This window comes from Macaca mulatta, chromosome 4, assembly GCF_049350105.2.
Source record: "Macaca mulatta isolate MMU2019108-1 chromosome 4, T2T-MMU8v2.0, whole genome shotgun sequence".
NCBI lineage: Eukaryota > Metazoa > Chordata > Mammalia > Primates > Cercopithecidae > Macaca > Macaca mulatta.
The window spans coordinates 116963245-116988862 of record NC_133409.1 but is presented as its reverse complement, the minus strand read 5'-3'; positions in this window follow the sequence as shown (position 1 = coordinate 116988862).

Genomic DNA, 25618 nt, shown 5'->3' with positions numbered 1-25618 from the left:
AAGCTAAAAGACAGTGTCTACTGAATTCCTGTAGCAAACTATGATATTCTTTTGTGGCATTATTGCACTTATATTACAAATTACTTATGTACATACCATCTTCCTAACAGGAGAACATATATTTTATCATTATTTTGTATTTCCCACAGTATCCCTATCTGGTACAAAATTTTACATCACACTTTTCTTCTTATATAGTTTAAATAAAGCTTTTTCGAATAATGGATCATTATTAAAGGAAAAAAAGGAAGAATGAAAAACAGAACAGGAGAGAGAGGGTGGAAGAAAAATTGAAAAACCGAATTAGGTTATCTTCTACAGAAAGTTTTAAGCAAAAGTTGTACTACACTTCTTTCATTTAGTCATTGAGGCTATAGAAGGAACAATGGAGTATTTTACTTCAAGGCCTGTTTCACAAAGTGTATTCTAGCAAGCATTACTACTTAAAATCCGTCCCTTGCATTGTTGCCAGTAAAGAGGTATGTGTTTTCAAAACCTGATGAGATGAAGTATACAACATGAGAGTAAGTCTATAGGAATACTTAATAGTATTTAGATATAATTTTTTTTAGATCTGATTATAAAATTAGATGGCCATCTTTTTGTATGTGTTTATTTTATTTTATAATAATTTGTATTATATGTTATAAAAGTATTAGCCTACACAAAGTAGATATTTTTAATCCTTTACCCCAGATAGTTTGAAAGCACTGCAATAGAATGACATTCCCAAAAGATATCTTCTTCTGTAGCTTTCCATGACAAAATGAATTTGGGAAATGGGTGGCTGTGTCACTTTTACTGATTTTAGTGCACATTGAAGTGTGAAAGTCTATGAAAATTAAATTGGCCTTCTTAAATGTGTTAGTTATTATTTTTAATTATTTTTTAGCACATAATTATTTTTATATTTACTATTAAGACCCTGGGTAAAGAATGTTCAAATGAACACACTCAAATTATGTGATATGAAAGTTATGAGAAATTACCCAAATTTGTGACATTTTAATGATCATGTCAACTCTCAAATTTCTTTTCTAAAAAATATGTCTATCTTTTATAGTTGTCTAAACGTTAATGTGAGATATACCCTCTTCACAAAGTTTTAAGTATTCAATACAATATTGTTAACTATAGGAACAGAGTTGTGACAGATCTGTAGAACTTACTTATCTTGTACAACTAAAACTGTATACCTATTAAATAGCAATTTCCATTTCTCCTGCCCTCTGTCCCTAGAAACCTCCATTCAATTGTTTTTCTATAAGTTTGACTTTTTTGAACAACTCATATAAGTGAATCATAAATTGTCCTTTGTGATTGGCTATTCCACTTAGCACAATGTCTTCCAAGTTCATCTATGCTGTTGTATATGGCAGAATCTCGTATTTATGTATTTATGTATTTATTTATTTATTTGAGACAGAGGCTCGCTCTATCGCCCAGGCTGTAGTGCAGTGGCACGATCTCTGCTTACAGCAACTTCCACCTCCTAGGATCAAGCGATCCTCCGGAGTAGCTGGGACTACAGGCATATGCCAACACACTTGGCCAATTTTTGTATTTTTAGTAGAGAAGGAGTTGGTCTCGTACTCCTGACTTCAGGTGAACCACCTGCCTCGGCCTCCCAAAGTGCTGGGATTACAGGCGTGAGCCACCACAACTGGCCAGAATTTCTTTCTTTTTTGAGGCTGAATAATATATATGCCACATTTTGTTTATCCATTCATCTGTCAATAGATATTTGAGTAGTTTCTGTATATTGGCTATTGCGAATAAAGCTGCAACAAACATGAGAGGGCAGATGTCTCTTCAAGATCCAGATTTTAATTATTTTAGATGCATTTCAATAAGTGGCATTGTTGCATGATATATGCTAGTTCTATTTTTTAATTTTTTGAGGAACTTTTATACTGTTTTTCATAGCAATTGCATCATTTTACATTCTCACAAATCATGTACAATGACCTCGATTTCTCCACATCCTTGCCAACATTTGTTATCTTTTTTTTACAATCACCACTATAATACATGTGAAGTGATATCTCCTTGTTTTATGTAAGATTTAAAACTCTAAAACTCTAGAAAAAGATCGCAGGGGAAAAGCATCCTGACGTTGGTCTAGGAAATGATTTATTGGATACGACACCAAAAATACAAGCAACAAAAACAAAAATATACAAGTGGGACTCCATCAAATTTAAGTTTCTACACAGCAAAGGAAACAATAGAGGCATAAAAGAATTCATGGAATGGGAGAAAATATTTACAAATCACATCTGATAAGAGGTTAATGGCAAAAATATATAAGGAGCTCCTACAACTCAATAGCAAATGAAACCAAACAAAAAAAATTAAAAAATGAGCAAAGAATATAAGTAGAAATTTCTCCAAAGAATATGTTTAAAAAAAAAAAAAAAAAAAAAAGCACATGAAGAGGTGTTCAACATCACTAATTGTCAGGAAAATTCAACTTTTTTTCAAATTTCTAATCATATTGGGAAACTTTTCAGCTATTTATGAGTCCTCAACTGTTATATAATTATTTGACAATTCAATCATAATTTTCCATTACCAGAGATAGTTTGGTTCTTCTTTTAAATGATTAAGTGCCATGTCATATTATTTTAAATTACATAAAATGTACTTTACATGGTAAGTGTAAAGAGAGATAATAGGTTTCAATAATGTCATGATAAAATTCACAAATTGAAGTTTATTGCTTTTTTAATGCATATTTATCTGAATAATAGGTAAGCTGTGTAATATACTATAAATAACTTTTTGTCATACATAGTTAAGATAGTTTTAAATTGTTATTCAACTTGTATACGAAATCATTTTTCTTTTACAATTTCCCTTGAACAGACCATTTTAATATCTTTGCTAGCAAAAATTACAATACCTCTTCCATAGAATAGGGTATGGTGATTTTTATTTAGCTGATGCCTTTCATTCCATATGTTCTTAGGAATATATCACTGAGAAAATATTTCAACATCCATTTTTTAGAACAGATTAGGTACATAGTTAGCAAAGAAGAAATTTAGTCATTGGTGTAACATAACCTTCCACAATGTCAAAAATACCCAAAGTGTAAAACTCTCAGAAATCTTGTCTGTCCTCACAGCTTTTTCACTGGGAAGATAGTTAAACTTTAAAATAAGAGCTGTAAAGCAAGTTGGAAAATTGCCACATATAATTATAAGCAATAGTAGAAGTTAGATAATTAAAAAAATACTTAACTCTGAACCAATAAGTAGATAAAAATTAGCTTTTATTCTTCTAATTTTTAACTAAATTTGAAAATATTAACATGTACAGAGATTTGACTTCCTTTTCATATTTTCTTCAAGTAGAAAAGTCTATAGAAAAACCATTCAAACTCATTATCAGAATAAAATGTGTTATCTTGTGATCATTTATAAATTTTAAGCTTCATTAAAATCAGTTTGCCAATCTTTATATAATCTGATTTAGAAATACTGCCCTATGTATGAATGAATCAAAAAATTCTCACATTTTAGATTTCCTCAAAGAAGGGAAGTATTTCAGAAATTCAGAATTCAAAAACACTTCAACACTGATTAACTTGGTCTTTGTTTTTTAATAAGATAAAATAATAAATAATTTTTGTTTTCTTCTGAGAATCACTTTCATGAGTGATGTTGACAAATAGGCAAATATCTAATACTCAAGAGTTCAAGAAAAAGAATGGGAAACATAATTGTTTTTAAAATTTAAAGTGTTAGACTTTTCTATATAGTTATAAGTCTAGGACCAATAAATACATACTACAGAAAAGTATATTTAAATGTAAAATAAAGACTTTTTTATTATCTTTATTTCAATAGGTTTTGGGGAAATAGGGAGTGTTTGATTACATAAATGAGTTATTTAGTGGTGATTTCTGAGATTTTGGTTCACCCGTCACTCAAGCACAGTACACTCTACCCAACGTGTAGTCTTTTATCTCTCACCCCCCTCACATCCTTTCCCCCAAGTCCCCAAAGTCCATTGTATCATTTTTATGCCTTCACGTCCTCATAGCTTAGCTCCCACTTATGAGCAAGAATATACGATATTTGGTTCGGTATTCGTAAGTTATTTCGCTTAGAATAACGATCTCCAATTCCATCCAGGTTGCTGCAAATGCCATTAGTTCATTCCTTTTTATGGCTGAGTAGTATTCCATGGTGTGTATGTGTGTATGTATGTATACATATATACACACACATATATACATGCATGTATACATACATACACAGCATGGAATACTACTCAGCCACATATATGTGTGTGTGTGTATACATATATATGTGTGTGTATATACATATATACACACCACATTTTCTTTGTCCACTCGCTGATTGATGGGAATTTGGCCGGTTCCATACTTTTGCAATTGCGAATTGCAAAAATTGGCATTTTTTTGCAATTCGCAAAAAAGTCCTCAGCCCACTTTTTGAAAGGATTGTTTGATTTTTCCTGACTGATTTGAGTTTCTTGTAGATTCTGGATATTAGTCCTTTGTCAAAGGTATAGATCGTGAAGCTTTTCTCCTACTCTGTGGATTGTCTGTTAACTCTGTTGATTATTTCTTTTGCTGTGTAAAAGCATTTTAGTTTCATTAAGTCCCATCTATTTATCTTTGTTTTTGTTGCATTTGTTTTGGATTCTCAGTCATGAAGTCTGCCTAAGCCAATATCTGCAAGAGTTTTTCCAATGTTACCTTCTAGAATTTTTATAGTTTCAAATCTTAGATTTAAGTCCTAGATTTATCTTGAGTTCATTTCTGTATAAAGTGAGAGATGAAGGTCCAGTTTCGTTCTTCCACACGTGGTTTGTCAATGATCCCGGCACCATTTGTTGAATAGGGTGTCCTTTCCCTACTTTATGCTTTTGTTTGCTTTGTCGACAATCAGTTAGCTGTAAGTATTTGGCTTTATTTCTGGGTTCTTGGTTTTGTTCCATTTAATCTGTGTGCCTATCTTCATAGAAGTGCCATGCTGTTGCCAGGCGCGGTGGCTCACGCCTGTAATCCCAGCACTTTGGGAGGCCGAGGCGGGCGGATCACGAGGTCAGGAGATCTAGACCATCCTGGCTAATACAGTGAAACCCCGTCTCTACTAAAAATACAAAAAAATAGCCAGGCATGGTGGCGGGCACCGGTAGTCCCAGCAACTTGGGAGGCTGAGGCAGGAGAATGGCGTGAACTAGCGAGGTGGAGCTTGCAGTGAGCCAAGATTGCTCCACTGCACTCCAGCCTGGGCGACAGAGTAAGACTCTGTCTCAAAAAAAAGAAAAAAAAATACCATACTGTTTTGGTGACTATGGCCTTATAGTATAAAGTCAGGTAATGTGATGCCTTCAGATTTGTTCTTTTTGTTTAGCCTCACTTTGGCCATGCAGGCTCGTTTTTGGTTCCATATGAGTCTTAAGACTGTTTTTTCTAGTTCTATGGAGAATTATGCTGGTACTTTGGTGGGAATCATATTGAATTTGTAGATTGCTTTTGGCAATGTGATTATTATGGTCATTTTCACAATATTGATTCTAACCATCCATGAGCATGGGATGTGCTTTCATTTGTTTGTGCCATCTGTGAGTTCTTCCACACTGTTTTATAGTTTTCCCTGTACAGGTCTTTCACCTCCTTGGTTAGGATTATTCCTAAGTATTTTACTTTTTTGCAACTATTGTAAAAGGGATTGAGCTCTTGATTTGATTCTCAGCTTGGTTGCTGTTGGTATATAGCAGAGCTACTGATTTATGTACATTAATTTTGTATCCTGAAACTTTGCTGATTTCATTTGTCAATTTCAGGAGATTTTCATAGGAATATTTCAGCTTTTCTAGGTATACAATCATATAATCAGCAAACAGTGACTGTTTGACTTCCTCTTTACCGATTTGGATGCCCTTTATTTCTTTCTCTTGTCTGATTGCTCTGGGTAGGACTTCAAGTACTATGTTGAAGAGGAGTGGTGAGAGTGGGCATCTTTGCCTTGTTGCAGTTTTCAGAGGGAATGCTTTCAACTTTTCCCCATTCAGTATCATGTTGGCTGTGGGTTTGTCATAGATGACTTTTATAACATTAAAGGTATGACCTTTCTATGTCAATTTTGCTGCAGGTTTTAATCATAAAGTGATGCTGAATTTTGTCAAATGCCTTTTCTGTGTCTGTTGAGATGATCATGTGATTTTTGTTTTTACTTCTCTTTATGTGGTGTATCACATTTATTGACATGCAGATGTTGGAACATCCCTGCATCCCTGGTATGAAACCCACTTGATAATGGTGGATTATGTTTTTGATATGCCGTTGGATTTTATTAGCTAGTATTTCATTAAGGATTTTTGCATTTATAGTCATCAGGGATATATACGGTCTGCGGTTTTCTTTTTTTGTTGTGTCATTTCCTGGTTTGGGTATTAGGGTGATACTGGCTTCACAGAATTATTTATGGAGGATTCCCTCTTTCTCTGTCTTGTAGAATAGTATCAGTAGAGTTGGCATCAATTATTTGAATATCGGATAAAATTCAGCTGTGAATCTGTCTGGTCCTGGACTTTTTTTGGTCAGCAAATTTTTTTATTACTGTTTCAATCTTGCTGCTTGTTATTGGTGTGTTCAGAGTTTCTATTTCTTCCTGGTTTAATCTTGGAGGGGTATGTCTTTCCAGGAATTTACCCATCTCCTCTAGGTTTTCTAATTTATGTGTGTAAAGGTGTTCATAGTAGACTTGAATTATGTTTTTGCATTTCTGTGGTATCTGTTGTTATATCTCCTGTTTCATTTCTAATTGAGCTTCTTTGGAGTTTTGTGGTTTTTTTGCTGTTGTTGTTTTTGTTTGTTTGTTTGTTTTTGCTTAATCTCACTAATGGTCTATCAATTTTATTTTTCTTTTCAAAAAATCAGCCTTTTGTTTCATTTATCTTTTGTATTTCTTGTTTCAATTTCATTTAGCTCTGATCTTGGTTATTTCTTTTCTTATGATGGGTTTGGGTTTGATTTGTTCTTATTTCTCTAGCTCCATGATGTGTGATTTTAGATTGTCTAGTTGGCTCTTTCAGACTTTTTGATGTAGGCATTTAATGCTATGACCTTTCCTCTTAGTGCCACTTTTGCTATATCTCAGAGGTTTTGATAGGTTGTATTACTATGATTGTTCAATTGAAAGAAATTTTAATTTTCATCTTGATTTCATTGTTGACCCAAGGATCATTCAGGGTTAACGTATTTAATTTCCATGTATTTTCATTATTTTGAGGGTTCCTTTTAGAGTTGATCTCCAATTTTATTCCACTGCGGTCTGAGAGAGTAGTTGATACAATTTCTATTTTCTTAAACTTGTTAAGACTTGTTTTGTGGCCTATCATATGGTCTACCTTGGAGAGTTTTCCATGTGCTGATGAATAGAATGTATATTCCACAATTATTGGATAGAGTGTTCTTTTTTTTTTTTTGAGACAGAGTCTCGCTCTGCCGCCCAGGCTGGAGTGCAGTGGCCGGATCTCAGCTCACTGCAAGCTCCGCCTCCCGGGGTTTACGCCATTCTCCTGCCTCAGTCTCCTGAGTAGCTGGGACTACAGGCGCCCGCCACCTCGCCCGGCTAGTTTTTTGTATTTTTAGTAGAGACGGGGTTTCACCATGTTAGCCAGGATGGTCTCGATCTCCTGACCTTGTGATCCACCCGTCTCGGCCTCCCAAAGTGCTAGGATTACAGGCTTGAGCCACCGCGCCCGGCCTGGATAGAGTGTTCTATAAATATTTGTTAAGTCCATTTGTCCTAGGGTACAGTTTAAATCTATTATTTCTTTGTTGACTTTCTGTCTTGATGACCTGTCTAGTGCTGTGGGTGAGGTATTGAAGTCCCCCACTATTCTTATGCTGCTGTCTATCTCATTTCTTAGGTGTAGAAGTAATTGTTTTATAAATTTGGAAGCTCCAGTGTTAGTTGCATATATATGCCATTGTTCTGTTGGTCTAGTCCTTTTATCATTATATAACGTCCCACTTTGTCCTTTTTAACTGCTATTGCTTTAAAGTTTGTTTTGTCTGATATAAGAATAGGTATTCCTGCTCTCTTTTTGTGTTCATATATATGGAATATCTTTTTCCACCCCTTTACCTTAAGTTTATGTGAGTCCTTTTGTGTCAGGCAAGTATCTTGAAGACAGTAGATACTTGGTTGGTGAAATCTTATCCATTCTGCCATTCTGTACCTTGTAAATGTAGCATTTAGGCCATTTACATACAACATTTATATTGAGATGTGAGGTACTATTCTATTCATTGTGCTGTTTGTTGTCTGAATAGCAGTATTTTTTTTTTTAATTTACTTACTGTGTTATTGTTCTATAGGTCCTGTGATATTTATACTTTAAGGAGGTTCTATTTTGGGGTATTTTGAATATTTGTTTCAAGATTTAGAGCTTCTTTTAGCAATTCTTGTAGTGCTGGCTTGGTAGTGGCAAATTCTCTCAGCATTTGTTTGTTTCAAAAAGACTGTATCTTTCCTTCATTTATGAAGCTTAGCTTCGTTGGATACAAAATTCTTAGCTGCTAATTGTTTTGTTTAAGAAGACTGAAGATAGGGCCCCAATCTCTTCCAGCTTGTAGGGTTTCTGCTAAGAAATCTGCTGTTACTCGGATAGGTTTTCCTTTATAGGTTACTTTGTGCTTTTGCTTTACAGCTATTAGATTCTTCCCTTCATCTTGACTTTAGATAACCTCATCTTTTGCAATGAATTTCCCATGTGTTCTTTGAGCTTCTTGTATTTGGATGTCTGGATCTCAAGCAAGATTGGGAAAGTTTTCCTCAATTATTCCCTCAAATGTGTTTTCCAAACTTTTAGATTTCTCTTTTTCCTCAGGAACACTATTCTTAGATTTGGCCATTTAACATAATCCCAAACTTCTTGGAGGTCATTCAATTACTTAAATTCTTTTTTCTCTTTCTTTGTTAGATCAGCTTAATACAAAATCCTTGTTTTCGATCTCTGAAGTTCTTTATTCTGCTCATCAATTCTATTGCTGAGACTTTACAGTGCATTTTACATTTCTCTAAGTGTGTCTTTCATTTCCAGAAGTTGTGATTGTTTTTTATTTATACTATTTTACTGAAGATTTTTCCCTTCACATCATATATATAAAAATATATATTCATATATAAATATATAAATTTTTATATATTTATATATGTATTTGTATATATATTTATATTTTATATTCACCCTTCTCTGGTTCCTCCTTGATTAGCTTAATAATTGAACTGAATTCTTTTTCTGGCAATATAGGGATTTCTTCTTGGTTTGGATCCATTGCTAGTGAGCTAGCGTGCTCTTTTGGGAGTGTTAAAGAAACTTGTTTTGTCATATTACCAGAATATTTTTTCTGCTTTCTTCTCATTTGGGTAGACTGTGTCAGAGGTAAGATCTGGGGCCCATGACTGCTCTTCAGATTGTTTTGTCCCATGCATGCTCCCTTGATGTAGTGCTCTCCCCCTTCCTCCAGGAATGTTGCTTCCTGAGAGCCCAATGTAGTGATTGTTATTTCTCTTCTGGATCTAGCCACTCCCTGTAGCTACCAGGCTCTGGGCTGGTACTGGGGGCATCTGCACAGACTCTTACAATGTGAACCACCTTCAGGCCTCTCAGCTGTGGATAGCAGCACCTGGTCTTGTGGAGGTGGCAGGCACTTCAGGTGGACTCTGTGAGGGTACTTAGTTGTACTTTTGTTTATTGCACTAGTTTTGTGTTTTTTGTACACCACCCAGGAGGTGGCACTTTCAAGAAAGCATCAGCTGAGATGCTATAGGGAGGATCATGTGGTGTGTGGGGGCCTAGACCTCCCAGGAGGTTATGTCTTTTGTCTTTGTCTACCAGGGTAGGTAGAAAAAGACCATCAGGTAGGGGCAGGGTTAGGCGTGTCTGAGCTCAGAATCTCCTTGGGTGGTTCCTTCTGCAGCTGCTTTGGGGGATGTGGGTGTGGTTCTCAGGCCAATGGAGTTATGTTCCCAGGGGATTATGGCTGCCTCTGCTGTGTCATGCAGTTCGCCAGGGAAAGCCAGAAGTTACAGGATTTACCCAGCTCTCACACAGCCCAAATGGCTAGTCTAACTCTCACCGTGTGCCCCCACAACAGCACCCAGTCTATTTCCAGGCAGCTGAGAAATTTCCTTCTCCTTGTGGTCTTTTCTCAATTCCTCTGGCAGTCCTTTCCAAGGACCTCTGCCAGACAAAGTCAGAAATAACTTCCGTGGGGACCGAGAGAGCCCACAGGGTTCTTCCAACTGCTACTTCTACCCCTGTATTTCACTTGACTCTCTAAATTTGTCTCAGCTTCAGGTAGGGTCGAATCCTTCTCTTGTGATCTTGACCTTCAAGTTCCCCAGTGAGGGTGTATGTTCAGGGGCAGATGATCCCCCTTTCACACTTTCACACTTTGGGCACTCAGGGTTTTTCAGTTGTCTCCCAGGGCCTGCAGGAGAAATCCTCTTCCTTCAAAGGGTCTGTGGATTATCTCGGCTTTCCTGGTATGTTCCTGGGGTAGTTCTTGGATCAAAAGTTCAAGATGTGAGTCACCACAGGCTGCTCTGTTCATCCTAGTGGGAGCTGCAAGCTAGTCCTGCCTCCTATCCGCCATTTTCCTCTCTTCCCAACATTAAACTATGGTATTTTGAACATTCAGTTTGGAACGGTAAGTCTTAATTAGCATGATATAACAAAGGCTAGATATTGCTAAATCACAGTTATTTTAAGGGAAAATGTCCTATGGTAAGAAATTTACCTCCAAATTTCTTAAGATTTCTAAGATTTCATTATTTGATTAAACATAAAAATGACAGTAAATTATTCAATGTTTTAAATCATTTTTACTTCATAAGATAAAATAGAAGATCTGGGCAAAGTGGTACCCACAATTCTGCCTAGCAAAAAATGACTCAGATATAGTTTTATGTACCTAATTTATTAAAACAACTATTTTCTTACCAGACACAAATTGGAAAATAAAAAAGATTTTGTAAATACTACCAGTTCTTACAGAGATATTTGAGTAGGGTTATATTATCCATCCAATTTGGTAAGAGAGATGCTGCTCAGTTATTTGGGGTGCTTATGGAGTATGATTTAATAATTCTGCTAATTCTTAAAAGTTTTTTTTTTTTTCGTTCCCTGGAATCCAGACTACCAAAAGCAGAATTTTCCTCATCTTTTCAATAAAAGAATAATTTTCCCTGTGAGAAGTACAAGAAATGGGTACAAATCATTTCCTTTTTGAAGTTACAAAAATAAGTCAAATAAGTTACATTCTCTATAATTATACTATTAGGCTAAAATTTATATTAGTATAATGATTAGTATAATGATTAGAAAAAGTAGTCCATTGTGGCTACATGTACAGAACTTGAACTTCAGCGTTAATTAAATTCTGGTTCCATAAGCTATTATTTTTGTGTGGCACAGGCAATAGAACCACTCCAGCTGCATGCAAGTAATAGTTTAATTCTTAATGGATTATAGTTGGATTGAATACAATATTTCATGTAAAAGTGCTTAGAATAGTTTAGATGGCATTATTTTTAAGGATGTGAAATGTATAATTCTTAACTTTGCAGAAATATGAAAATAAATTTATTTAGAAATTATCTTTAAAAACTCTATAAAAGACCATAAGTGGATGTGATTTTCGGGTAATGTATTTTGACTGTAAGTAATATTTTTTTCAATAGATTATCATCCCTAATGTGTAAATATGTTGTCTAGGTTTAATAATATAATTATATTTAAAAATGCAATTTAATACCCGTATAAAGGACACAGTCTCATATCTATAATATTATTTCAATGTCTTCTTTAAAAACATTGTATTGACATTTAAATACAGCTGTGAAGTTTTTAAACGTGTCATATGTCATTATGTTATATGTATATATACACACGTTATATATGTGTGTGTTTAAATATATATATTTATATATGTGTGTGTTTTTAAATAAATATATTTCATAATTAAGATTTTCTGAACTCAAGTGAGGTCATTTAGTAAATAATTAACTCAAAATTTCCTGAGTGCTATCATAGTAGCATTATTCTAGGTTCTGGTTTTAAAGACAAGGCCTTAACTTCATGAAGCATCTCCTAACCTGTTTAAATAAATAAATAGCATTTTCTCATTTATTTGGGAGTCAAATATGTTCATAATTAAAGCAAAAGAGTTTTTGATAGAAACCAAATCTGAAAAGCAGGAACATGTGCCTGGAATATCTTAAGAAATTAGTTTCATTTTACGGCTACATATCCAAGAAAGAAGTTTCACAGAGGAAGCAAGACAGAAGTATTACAATTTTGGTTTTCACTTATATGTAAATTTAGGATGAATAATATATTCATGAGGTAGGCTAGCTGCTATAACAAACAGCTCGAATTAGGTTGTAGGAAGTGATGAGCATAGAGGCTCTGTTCCATGAAATCATCTAGGAACACAGGCTTCTGTCATTATTTGCACTGTCTTCCTTTGGGTCTTTATAGTCTTCTCCATTCAGCCTGCCAATAAAAGACAACAAAGATTGCCCAGGATTTCCTATTAAGTCAGCAGGTGGAAACTTCAAGTAATTTACAAAAAAAAAAAAAAATGTAAATATGATATAGTATAATTATCACTAGAATTCATGAAGAAGATAGTACCAGTTACAGATATTTGACGTTCCTTTTTCACAGTCTTGATATTGAGGTAAAAGTAAATAATGTAAAACTTTGTGCAAATCATAGTGTATTATATTTTATTTTCTTATATAATTATTACCATTAATATTTATCAATATGTGCTTACCATTTAAGCATCCTGTGTTATACAAAAAATATTTTCATATTATGTCTGAGATAGATATAGATATAAATATGGATGGTATAGTAATAGCTAACGTGGACATCATTTGTACAGAAGAATGTGCTGGGTTGGGAGTCTGCTGCAGTTTAATGTTAATCATTTTCTTCATTTATACTTTTCATACTGGTATACTGCTGCACTTTGAAATAGAGTTAACTTAATATTAGCTATTATTTCAATAAAGAAGCATTGCTGCAAACTTGTTTCTTCCATATTCCAATTTACTACTATCTTAACTAAATCACAATAAAAATAAACGTGAGTTTCATTTGAGTATTTTGATCTTATCTCTCCAAATATTAAAAATCTGGATCTATTAGTTGAAATATCTTACCAGTTGCATATAATTCACTAAAACTGTGCTTTCTATGGCACACTTTTTCTGGACGTTAGTACATCTGTCCCTTCAGGAAAGAAAACCCAGCACAAGGGGATCCTGTATCAGGATTCTGGAAGGCTTTTCCAATTTCAGTTATCAACAGTAGAAGTTTCCCTGAGAACTTTTACTTTCGGAACTGAGAGTTATGACAAGTAAAAGAAAACAGAATGGAGAAAAATGGCTTTAGTATTATGAACAAAAAGCAACATCACATTGCACTAACAGGTTAAAAAGCTCAAAAGGATCATACAGCAGGTTAAAGGCATAACCCTGGGACTGAGTCTGGTTTGAATTTAGGGAATAAACATAAATAGAACAATTTGAAGTCATTTTGGATTTATTTTCCTTTTGTTTTCTTCAATTGAATAGCAGTATTTATCAAATATTTTCTAAGAATTCACCCACAAGCTTAAAATGGTCTTACAAAGATAAATGTTCAAAACAGAAAAAAAGTGTAACCCTAGCCAATACATGATAAGTTACAAAATGACTACCATTATAATCAATGAGGCTCTGAGTGAGTGAAGTTTTTATGGAGAAAGTGAGACTTTTCTATCTGAATGAAATATTTAGTTTTTAGAACAAAATTTCTATTCTTTTTCATTTTTTCTCCTGTTCTCTTTTGAGAATTAAAACTATTTGTCAGCAACAGATATAACTTTTAACCATAAAACCAGGTTTTGTTGCAACAAAGAAAGTAGACATTTCAACTTGGTGGCTTTAGCAACCACATGTCACGTCAAGAAACCTATGTTCCCTGGACATGAACAGATTCTAGTAACCATATGTTTTCCTGAGCAGCCCTGCCAGGGAGGTCTGGTTCTGCTACCAAAATAGGTTTGCCATTTAGAACACGTTGATTCTGCTATTGTTTTTAGCCTCCTTTTTTCCCTCCTCGACACCTTTAGGAATAAGGAATTAGGTGAGATCAACCTACCTTCCTTAGTCAGGTGTATTAATTTTTGTTTGAAGGTCCTTGACCAAGAAAGACAAAGCATCTCAAGATGTTGTCATTTCTCAGACAAAAGCTTCCTTAATCTGTCAATTTTTAAGAAACTGAAAACATCTATTAAAATAATCAGCCATTGCTTAAATAGATACTAGAATAGAACTCTTCACAAACAGAGCATATCTTTTAAAGCTATGTCTGCTTTTAAAATAAACTTGGTCATTCTTTGCTGTGAGAAGTATAGTGATGTAAATGACTAGGTAGATAAGTCACAGTTTTTTGTATGGTATTTGTCAGTGACCCCTTTAACGATCATTGTGGATTCATCCAGCCACGTGGCTACAGACAATCATACTAACTTCAAATGTTTTGTGCGATATTGGTCCAACTCCAGATGAAATTGTAGATAGTTTACTTTTCACCCCTATGCATCCTGCTTTTAGGCCATTCCTCTCCCCTCCATCATTCCTGAAGCTATCTCTTTTCCTTTCTTTTACTCATAATTTTCAGCAACTACTGCAAAGTAAAGCAAGAAACTAATATCTGCCCAAGTGATAGTTGATAAGACTTATGATTCTGATCCCTTTAAGTGTTTATTTATTTTCTACTTTATAGAATGTAAGTAAAATATTCTTTAAGACATAAGTCTGTTTCTTTCAAATTAATGTATAAAAACAACATTTCCAATGTCAAGTTCTAGTTGTAAGAAAATAATCTAGGGCACAATAATATTTTCAGTATGTAGAAAATCAAGGGACATATTTCAACTATTCTCAAGTAAAGCCCTATGAAATTTCTCTTTATATCTCAAAATAAGGTATTTATGATTTAAAAATAAATGCTTAAAATCAGAGGATATAATATCTGTAAATAATAATTATCAAAGTAAATAGGTATCTTTGCAGAGGAATTGCTTTCCTGGCATGAGCCAGGGATTTATATTCTGTAGGATAGATTTCACACACCCTGGGTTGAGAAGACATTAGAGAGACTTCTAGAATGAGATAAGATGATTAGGAGCATGAGCTAGTGCTAGAAGGGATTGATGCCAGGAAAGTGGAATATGTTAGTGAAGTCTAGAAAGTCACATTGTTTTCAGAGCATTCTGGAAGTGGTAGCAGATATTCAAAGAATTTAAAAAAAAAAAAATTAAAAGAGAGCCATTAGTGAAATCAAAGGCTGTCCCCTTTCTCCAAATAGTTGGAATGCCAATCAGGAGCTTAGGTCTGAGGGAACATAAGTGTAACTAACTGAAGGAACAGGCTGAGGTTTATTCACAAGAAATAAAAATTGAATAGTAAGAATTTGGACAGAATCAATATGATCATGGTATAGTAAGAGTGGCCAGGTTCACCCTTAAGTTTCATACAACAATATTGTATGCAATATTGAATAAAACAAATTGTATGCAACTGTGGTTTTCAAATATCTGACAGTATACAGGAAAAGGACTCTTGAGGGAAGGAAAACAAGAAAGGAAAGCTCATGACTGCCGTGACCCAGAATGCAAAGTTATGGTTCAGTATTTGAAAATGAACCAGTGTAATCTGAAATATTAAGAAAACAAAAAGGCTGGGCGCGGTGGCTCAAGCCTGTAATCCCAGCACTTTAGGAGGCCCAGACGGGCGGATCACGAGGTCAGGAGATCGAGACCATCCTGGCTAACCGAGTTAAACCCCATCTCTACTGAAAAAATACAAAAAAAAACTAGCCGGGCAAGGTGGCAGGCACCGGTAGTCCCAGCTACTCCGGAGGCTGAGGCAGGAGAATGGCGAGACCTTGGGAGGCGGAGCTTGCAGTGAGCCGAGATCCGGCCACTGCACTCTAGCCTGGGCGACAGAGCGAGACTCCGTCTCAAAAAAAAAAAAAAAAAAGAAAAAAAGAAAAGAAAAGAAAACAAAAAAAGGAAAACATGATTAATAGATACTGAAAAAGCATTTGGTGAAACTCCGCATTTATTCATTGTAAGAACAATCCGAAAACAATAAATAAGTGGAACTTTCTCAATGTGATAAAGGCCATCAACTAACAACCTCTGACCGATATTGTATTTAATTTTAAAAGGCTGGATTTCTTACTCCTAAGATCAGAAACAAGAAATAAAATCCATATTCAAAATTACATTCGAAAGTTTCGGCCGAACGTGGTAGCTCCTGCCTATAATCCCAGCACTTTGGGAGGCTGAGGGCAGATCACGAGATCAGGAGATTGAGACCATCCTGGCTAACATGGTGACCCCATCTCTACTAAAAATAGGAAAACAAAAAATTAGCAGGGCTTGGTGGCAGGCGCCTGTAGTCCCAGTTACTCAGGAGACTGAGGCAGCAGAATGGTGTGAACCCGGGAGGCTGAGATCGTGCCACTGCACTCCCGCCTGGGTGACAGGGCGAGATTCCATCTCAAAAATAAAAATAAAAATAAATTATGGACATCCTAACTTGTGAAATAAGGCACGAAGAAATGCAATGCATAATACAACACTTTGCCTTTACTTATTAAGAGCAAACGTTCCTTGGAAAAAAACCATAAATCTCAAAAATGTTACTGGAGTATAATAACAAATGAATTTAGTAAAATATGAAGTCAATGTGCAAAAGTAAACTGTCTTTAATTTTGGGAAAAACATTGGAAGATTTATAATAACTTATTTCAAGACTATATAAAAGTACAATACTCAAGAGTGAGTTGTATTTGTATAAAAAGAGACATGAAATAATGGAAAGAAATCAAGTTTCCAGAAATAGATCCAGGATATCTGGTCAAATGATTTTCCACAAAGGTGACAATACAAAAGTATAAAGAAGTAGAGAAAAAATATATATACAACTTAAATAAAAAGAACCTCAATGTTTAACTTACAATTTTATACTAATTAACCTATGATCTATCATAGACTTAAATGTAAACACTCAAGCTGTTGAACGTGTAAAAGAAAACAGAGAACTAATCTTGTTAATCTTAGGTGTCTGTGATATAAAAGCACAATACATAAAAGGAAAATTGTATAAATTGCCCTTGATCAAAATGAGGAGTGTTTGCTTTTAAAATAACAGGTTTAATAAAAGTTAAGAGACAGAAGTAGAGAAAATATTTCTTATTATACTTTAAGTTCTGGGGTACATATGCAGAATGTGCAGGTTTGTTACATAGGTATACACGTGCCATGGTGGTTTGCTGTACACATCAACCCATCATCTGCATTAGGTATTTCTCCTAATGCCATGACTCCCCTAGCTCCCCATCCCCAGACAGGCCCTGGTGTGTGATGTTCCCATGCCTGTGTCCATGTGTTCTTATTGTTCAATAAGAATAAGACTTATTGAACTGACTGACGAGTGAGAACATGTGGTGTTTGATTTTCTGCTCCCATGTGAGTTTGCTGAGAATGATGATTTCCAGCTTTATCCATGTCCCTGAAAAGGACATGAGCTCATCCTTTTTTATGGCCTCATAGTATTCCATGGTGCATATGTGCCACATTTTCTTTATCCAGTCTACCATTGATGAACATTTGGGTTGGTTCCAAGTCTTTGCTATTGTGAACAGTGCTGCAATAAATGTACATGTGCATGTATCTTTATAGTAGAATGATTTATAATCCTTTGGGTATATACCCAGTTATGAGATTGCTGGCTCAAATGGTACTTCTGGTTCTAGATAATTGAGGAATCACCACACTGTCTTCCACAATGGTTGAACTACTTTACACTCCCACCAACAGTGGAAAAGCATTCCTATTTCTCCACATCCTCTCCAGCATCTGTTGTTTCCTGACTTTTTAATGATCGTCATTCTAACAGGCGTGAGATTGTATCTCATTGTGGTTTTGATTTACATTTCTTTAATGACCAGTGATGATGAGCTTTTTTTCATGTTTGTTTGCCACATATATGTCATCTCTGAGAAATGTCTGTTCGTATCCTTTGCCCACTATTTGATATGGTTGCTTATTTTTTTCTTATAAATTTGTTTAAGTTCCTTGTAGATTCTGGATATTAGCCCTTTGTTGGATGGATAGATTTCAAAAATTTTCTCCCATTCTGTAGGTTGCCTGTTCACTCTGATGATAGTTTATTTTGCTGTGCAGAAGATCTTCAGTTTAATTAAATCCCATTTGTCAATTTTGGTTTTTGTTGCCTTACTTTTGGTGTTTTAGTCATGAAGTCATTGCCCATGCCTATGACCTGAATGGTATTGCCTAGATTTTCTTCTAGAGTTTTTATGGTTTTAGGTCTTACATTGAAGTTTTTAATCCATCTTGAGTTAATTTTTGTAGAAGGTGTAAGGAAGGGGTCCAGTTTCAGTTTTCTGCATGGAATCCCTGAATAGAGCAATAACAATTCTGAAATTGAGGCAGTAATTAATAACCTACCAACCAAAAAACCCAGGACCAGACAGATTCACAGCCGAATTCTACCAGATGTACAAAGAGGAACTGCTACCATTCCTTCTGAAGCTATTCCACACAATAGAAAAAGAGGGACTCCTCCCTAACTCATTTTGTGAGGCCAGCATCACCCTGATACCAAAACCTCGCAGAGAAACACACACAAAAAAGAAAATTTCAGGCCAATATCCCTGATGAACATTGATGCAAAAATCCTCAATAAAATACTGGCAAACAAATCCAGCAGCACATCAAAAAGCTTATCCATCACAATCAAGTTGGCTTCATCCCTGTAATGCAAGGCTAGTTCAACATATGCAAATCAATAAATGTAATCCATCACAAAAACAGAACCAAAAACAAAAACCACATGATTATCTCAGTAGATGCAGAAAAGGCCTTTGATAAAATTCAACATGCTTTCATGCTAAAAACTCTCAATAAACTAGGTATCAATGGAACATATCTCAAAATAATAAGTATTTATGACAAACCCACAGCCAATATCATACTGAATGTGCAAAACTGGAAGCATTCCCTTTGAAAACTAGTACAAGACCAGGATGCCCTCTCTCATCACTCCTATTCAACATAGTAGTGGAAGTTCAGACCAAGGCAATCAGGCAAGAGAAAGAAATAAAGGGTATTCAAATAGGAAGAGAGGAAGTCAAATTGTCTCTGTTTGCAGATGACATGATTGTATATTTGGAAAACCCATCGTCTCAGCCCAAAATCTCCTTATGCTTGTAAGCAACTTCAGCAAAGTCTCAGGATACAAAATCAATGTGCAAAAATCACAAGCATTCTAATACACCAATAATAGACAAACAGCCAAATCATGAGTGAACTCCCATTCACAATTGCTACAAAGAGAATAAAATAGCTAGGAATACAACTTGCAAGGGATGTGAAGGACCTGTTCAAGGAGAACTGCAAACCACTGCTCAAGAAAATAAGAGAGGACACAAACAAATGGAAAAACATTCCATGCTCATGGACAGGAATAATCAATATTGTTAAAATGGCCATACTGCCCAAAGTAAGTTATAGATTGAATGCTATCTCCATCAAGCTACCATTGACTTTCTTCACAGAATTAGAAAAAAAAAAAAAAAACTACTTTAAATATCATATGGAACCAAAAAGGAGACTGTATAGTCAAGACAATCCTAAGCAAAAAGAATAAAGCTGGAGGCACCATGTTACCTGACTTCAAACTATACTACAAGGCTACAGTAACCAAACAGCATGGTATTGGTACCAAACAGACATGTAGACCAATGGAATATCATAGAGGCCTTAGAAATAATGCCACACATGTATAATCATCTGATGTTTGACAAACCTGACAAAAACAAGCAATGGGGAAAGGATTCCCTAGTTAATAAATGATGTTGAGAAAATATCTGTAAACATATATCTGATAGAGAACTTATATCCAGAATATACAAAGAAGGCTTGCAACTCAATTATAAGACAAATAACCTTACTTTAAAATTGACAAAAGATTTGGAAAAAAAAAGTTTTCAAAGAGGCTAAACATCATTTGTCATTAGGAAAATACAAATGAAGACCACAATGAGAAACCACTATATGGAGTAAAATGGTGTAAAGTTTTATCATACCAAGTGTCAACAGTCATATAAAGAAACTGGAACTCTCATGCAGGGAGTGTTAATATGTTACAACCACTTTGAAAAACAGTTTAACAGTTTCTTTGAAAGTTACCATATCAGGAAAAAAATGTAACTTTACAATGGGAAAATCAGATAGACACTACCCAAGCCATGTAATCAAGCTTAACATCATCAGTTGGTGATAGGTTATATTTATAGTATATAACCTAGGTATGATGTGATGAGAATGACCCTTTAGTTCTGTGATCTTCCTCCTGAGAACATGGCTCCAACCTAATTATGAATAAAACACCAGACAAACTCAAATTTAAGGACATTCTACAAAAAAACATAACTAGTACACCTCAAAACTATCCAGATCATCAAAAATAAGAAAAGCCTGAGAAATGGTCACAGTCTAGAGGAGCTTAAGGTGACATGATGACTATATATAAAGTAATATCCTGGATGGGATTCTAGAACAGAATAATGATACTAGGCAAAAAGCTTAAAAATATGAAAAGAAATATTTACTTTAGTGGATAACAACATAACATTTGTTCCTTCTTTGTGGCATATGTATCATAATAATATAAGATGTGAACAACAGGGATTCTTGAGTGCAGAGTATTCAGGAACACTCCCTCCTATCTTTTTAACTTTTCTGTAAATCTAAAGCCATTATAAAATTAAAACTTTATTAAAAATAAAAGTTAGCAAATGAGCCATTTATTTAATTCCAAGTATTACAAAGAAAAATCAAAGCACATATCTACAGAAAACGTTGTATGTAAATGTTCATAGCATCTTTATTTCAAATAGTCAAAACCTATAAACAAGCCGAATATCCATCAAAAAGTGAATTATAAAAAGTATTGTGTTATACCTTTACAATGGACTACTCAGTAATGTAAAGGAATGAAACTTCAATATATGCCACAACATAGACAAAACTTGAAATAAGTATGCTGTGTGAAAGAAACCAGACTCTCTACCCCTTGATTTAGTTCATTTTGTGCTATAATTACAAACTACCAAGACTGTGTAATTTATAAAGAACAGAAATTTATTTCTCACAGTTCTGAAGGCTGGGAAGTCTAAGATCAAGGTGCTAGCATCTCATGAGAGCCCTCTTGCTGCTCCCTCACATAGCAGAAGGTGGAAGGGCAATCACCCTGAATGCTACATAAAGCCTTTTTTATAAGAAACACAATCTCTCCCATGAGGGAGGAGCCCTGATGACCAAATTACCTTTTATAGGCTGCATGTCTTCATATTATCACATCAACAACAATTGAATTTCAGCGGGGACACATTCAAACCATAGGTACTCCCAGAAAAGAAATGCATATTCAATAATTCCATTATTAACATTCTAGAAATTTGAGGTAATCTATAATGACCTAAAGCAAATTATTATTTAGGTTGGATGAAAAATGAAGGATAGATTACTCAGGTTTGCAATGAAGTTTTCAGGGCGACGCAAATGCTTTTTACATTTATGGTAGTAATGATTTCATGGGTATCAAGGTCATATAATGCTTCTCCATTTCACTTAGAGTAAAAGTAATTATCTTTACAATGACCTACCTGGTGGACTATATTAAATCTAAATCTCTCACTACTTATCTGATCTCCTTTCCCACTATTCTCTCCTTCACTCATATCCCAGCCACATTGGCCTTCTAGCTCATCTCAAAAACCTTATATTTTTTGCGCTAATTATCTATTCTATCTGGACTACTCTTCCTCCAGATGGATTTTCCAAGTCTTTGCTGAAATCTTAAATTCTCAATGCAATCTGCCCAGGTTATTTAATAAAACAAACACCCACATAGCTATCATACCCAATATCTCTTGCCCTACTCTAATTTTTCTTTTCTATAACACTTGTAACCATTTTATAAACTTTCTCATTTTATTTATTATACTTATTGTTCATTGTCTCGCTGATGCTGGAATGTAAGCTCCTTAGGCATAGGAATTTTGTCTTTTTTCCCCCAGGTATACAGAACCGTGCCTGCCTCAGAATAGGTAATCGATAAATACTTAATTGAATGACTAACTTAATAAATAAATTAGCATTAAAATAACACCTAGTTTTGTTTTTTAAAAATACTGCGTACTATATTCTCACTTCAATTAAGTAACATGATAAATAGAGGGTATCAGAATATTTTCTTCACCAAGAAGTTATATGAAATTAAGTTTGCTATTGGTATGGCCAATTTTAATGGAAACTGCACTATTTTATTACCTCACACAATGCCATTCATAGGGATGTCACCTCAGATTGTGTAAGAAAAGGAAAAAAAAATCACCACCATGCTGTTCTATCATTTGTAGCCTAATTGTCTTCAAACTTTTCCAAAATTTGTCACATTGGCAAAACGGGTAATTCTTTTAAGTCAAGGACTGAAGTAAGAAATTGCTAAGTACTAGTTTGAACATCTGAAATAACCGATATAACTTCAAAAATGTTTTCATTAACTGAAGGAAGTAGGCTAAAACAAAAAAAAAAAATCCACTGACCTCTTAAACAATTATGTGACCATTTTATCGATAAAAATACACTACTAAAATCTAAATTCCCTCAGTGAGAACTATAGGAATTAAATAATAAGTGTGTTTTCATGACAGTGAGAAATTGTTCTCAGTGCTTTCACAAGTACATTTAGAAGAGAGAATGACAGCAGAACACAGTACAATTCACTCTAAAATTCTACACTAATTCAATATAAAATTGTCAGAAATCTTTAAATATTTTTCCACTTTTGAACTAACAGACATAATTAAAAGTTATGAGACTGAATGACATACTGTTCTCTACTGTCATTTCATTTTTTATGTTTTTATATGCAATTCTTAAAAATGTTTTAAAAGTCACAGAACTGTGAAGGCATTATAATCACCTCATAATTTAGGTTGCTATCACTGGAGATTCTAGGGTACAAATGTTTCTTTCAAGGTTTTATGCTATAAATATAAATCATATCTGTACTTCTTTCTGACCTGCATAGTACTTACATGAAGCTATACATACATTTGACATTCAATAAATATTTATTATATAATGAACGAATAATGTTAGTTACCTTGACATGTACCTGAATTTCTTAACCTCAACTACACCTCACGTGAATTTTTGAAGAAATGAGATTTTTCAAACAGCTGCCCCTAAGGGCTTATTGCTTTACAACTGTTCTACCTCAGCTCTTATTCCCATCAGCACACTGATTAACCCCATTAACACCTCATCCATCCTTTTGCCCAAGTTGCATTTCTCTTTTATCAAACATATAAAGGCAATTACAGTAAATGGCTCCATCCATTTATATCAATGATTTTACATACTCCAGCCCATATTGAATAAAGTACCTTCTCAATATTTAAGCTTTCAATAAATTTTAGGACAAATAGACTTACCATAACTTAAAAGTAGGAGGAAAATCTCTTGACATTTAATCATACGGTCTTCAATTCAAGGTCTTTTTCCTAAGAATATGGGTTGTAAAAGATGATAAACATTGCTTAGTGTACTGGATTCAATATTATCTACCAAAAATTTTATGTCCTTCCTGGAATCTCAGATTGTGACCTTATTTGAAGGTAGGGTCATTGCAGATATAATTAATTAACTTAACATGAAGTCATACTGAAATAAGGTGGGCCCTGAATCCATTATGACTGCTATCCTTGTAAAAAAGGAAAAAGAGACACACAAGGAAGACAACCAAGTGAAGACAGAGTTTGGAATGGTACAGCTGCAAGCCAAGGAAAGGGCATGATTGCCTGCAACCACCAGAAGCTAGGAGAAAGGGAAAAAAGACTTCTCCCCTAAAGCCTTCAGAAAGAGCATGGTCCTGTCAACGTCTACATTTTGAACTTCTAGTCTCCAGAACCATAAGAGAATCAATTACTATTGTTTTAAGCCAATTTGTGTGATACTGTGTTAGGATAGCCACAGGAAATAAATATATTTTGAATTTTTCAGGATTCTGGTGCTAATAATCAATCATTAATGAGTGAATTTACCTATAATTGTTAAATCAATGAAAAATTGATGTATTAAAATATTTATGGACTTTCCTGAACACTTGATCTACTATACTCCCTTTGTAAAGCTTGTATAAAATCTCAAGCAATTCTCTCCACAGAAACATTTTCATTTTGTTTATGATCTCGAACTACTATCTTTCTTGTGCAATAGAACTTGAGTCTTTAGGTATTAAGAAAAGCTTAGACTGGAAATTTATAATGTATTAGATATACTCTTTTGTATTTTCAGACAGCTCTTTATTTGTCACTTACCTTTGTCTTAAGTGTGCTTTTCTTTTACTCTGGCAGCATAAAATACTTATCACAGGTTGATGCTTATATCTAATTTAAAAAAAATCACATTTCCTGTATTACAATTATCTCTACATTGCTTATATGAATATAAATGTCAGAGTTTTAAAAATCAGTTACTTGATGTAAACAAATATATAAACAACAGGAATGTGTTTAACTATTTCCAGTTCCCTATAACTTTAAAATATAAATGTATACTGTACTGTTGAAGAAATACCCAACCATGTTTTATGTGGGAGCCTCACGCGTATTTTTTACTTATACACATATTGTTTCGTTAGGTGTAATAAATATGCCTAAGCAAGTTGTGGTCAGTATTTGAGTAGCCATAAGAAGTGTGAACCTGTCCTTGTAAGTATGTAATCACTAATGGATGATTTAGGAGATAAAGTCCATGAGTTAAAAGAAACTTAGCAATTGAAGGAGAGGTGATCGTGGTCCTTAAAGGATAACATGTAAAGTGCTTTGTAAAATGTGCAATAAAATTTATCTCAATTAAATAGTTCCCCTTTTGTTTTAAATAATCCCTAGATTAACTCCTCTAGAAAAATCATCATGTTTATTTAGATAGGATACAACTTCACAGTTTAGTCTTTGTCAACAATAAAAATATACCAAGCCATTATTATAAAATGAAAAATTCCAGATAACATTTTTATAACTTTGAGAGAATTATACTCATATAAGTTTTATTTCTAAAGAAGTTTCAATAGAACATTTATGTATTTGTTTACTTCAATACCATAGAATTTAGGACTTAATTATTACATGGTTAGATTCACCTTGCATTGTAGTCTCACTGTTACAAACTTTTTATGTTTCAAAAACTGAAAGAGAATTGACTATTTTTTAAGAGGTTGATATTCCTCCAAGGGAAAAGTAGTGTCTAGAACAAGCCGATTTTTGTACATTAGGCTCTAGTCATTAATCTCCTACAAAGCCGACTTTAACAGTTCTCATTAGATTTCTTCTCCACCCCATGGACATGATGATTTGCAAAGGTCAAATTGAATCACAAGCCCTAGCCCACAGAGTTTCA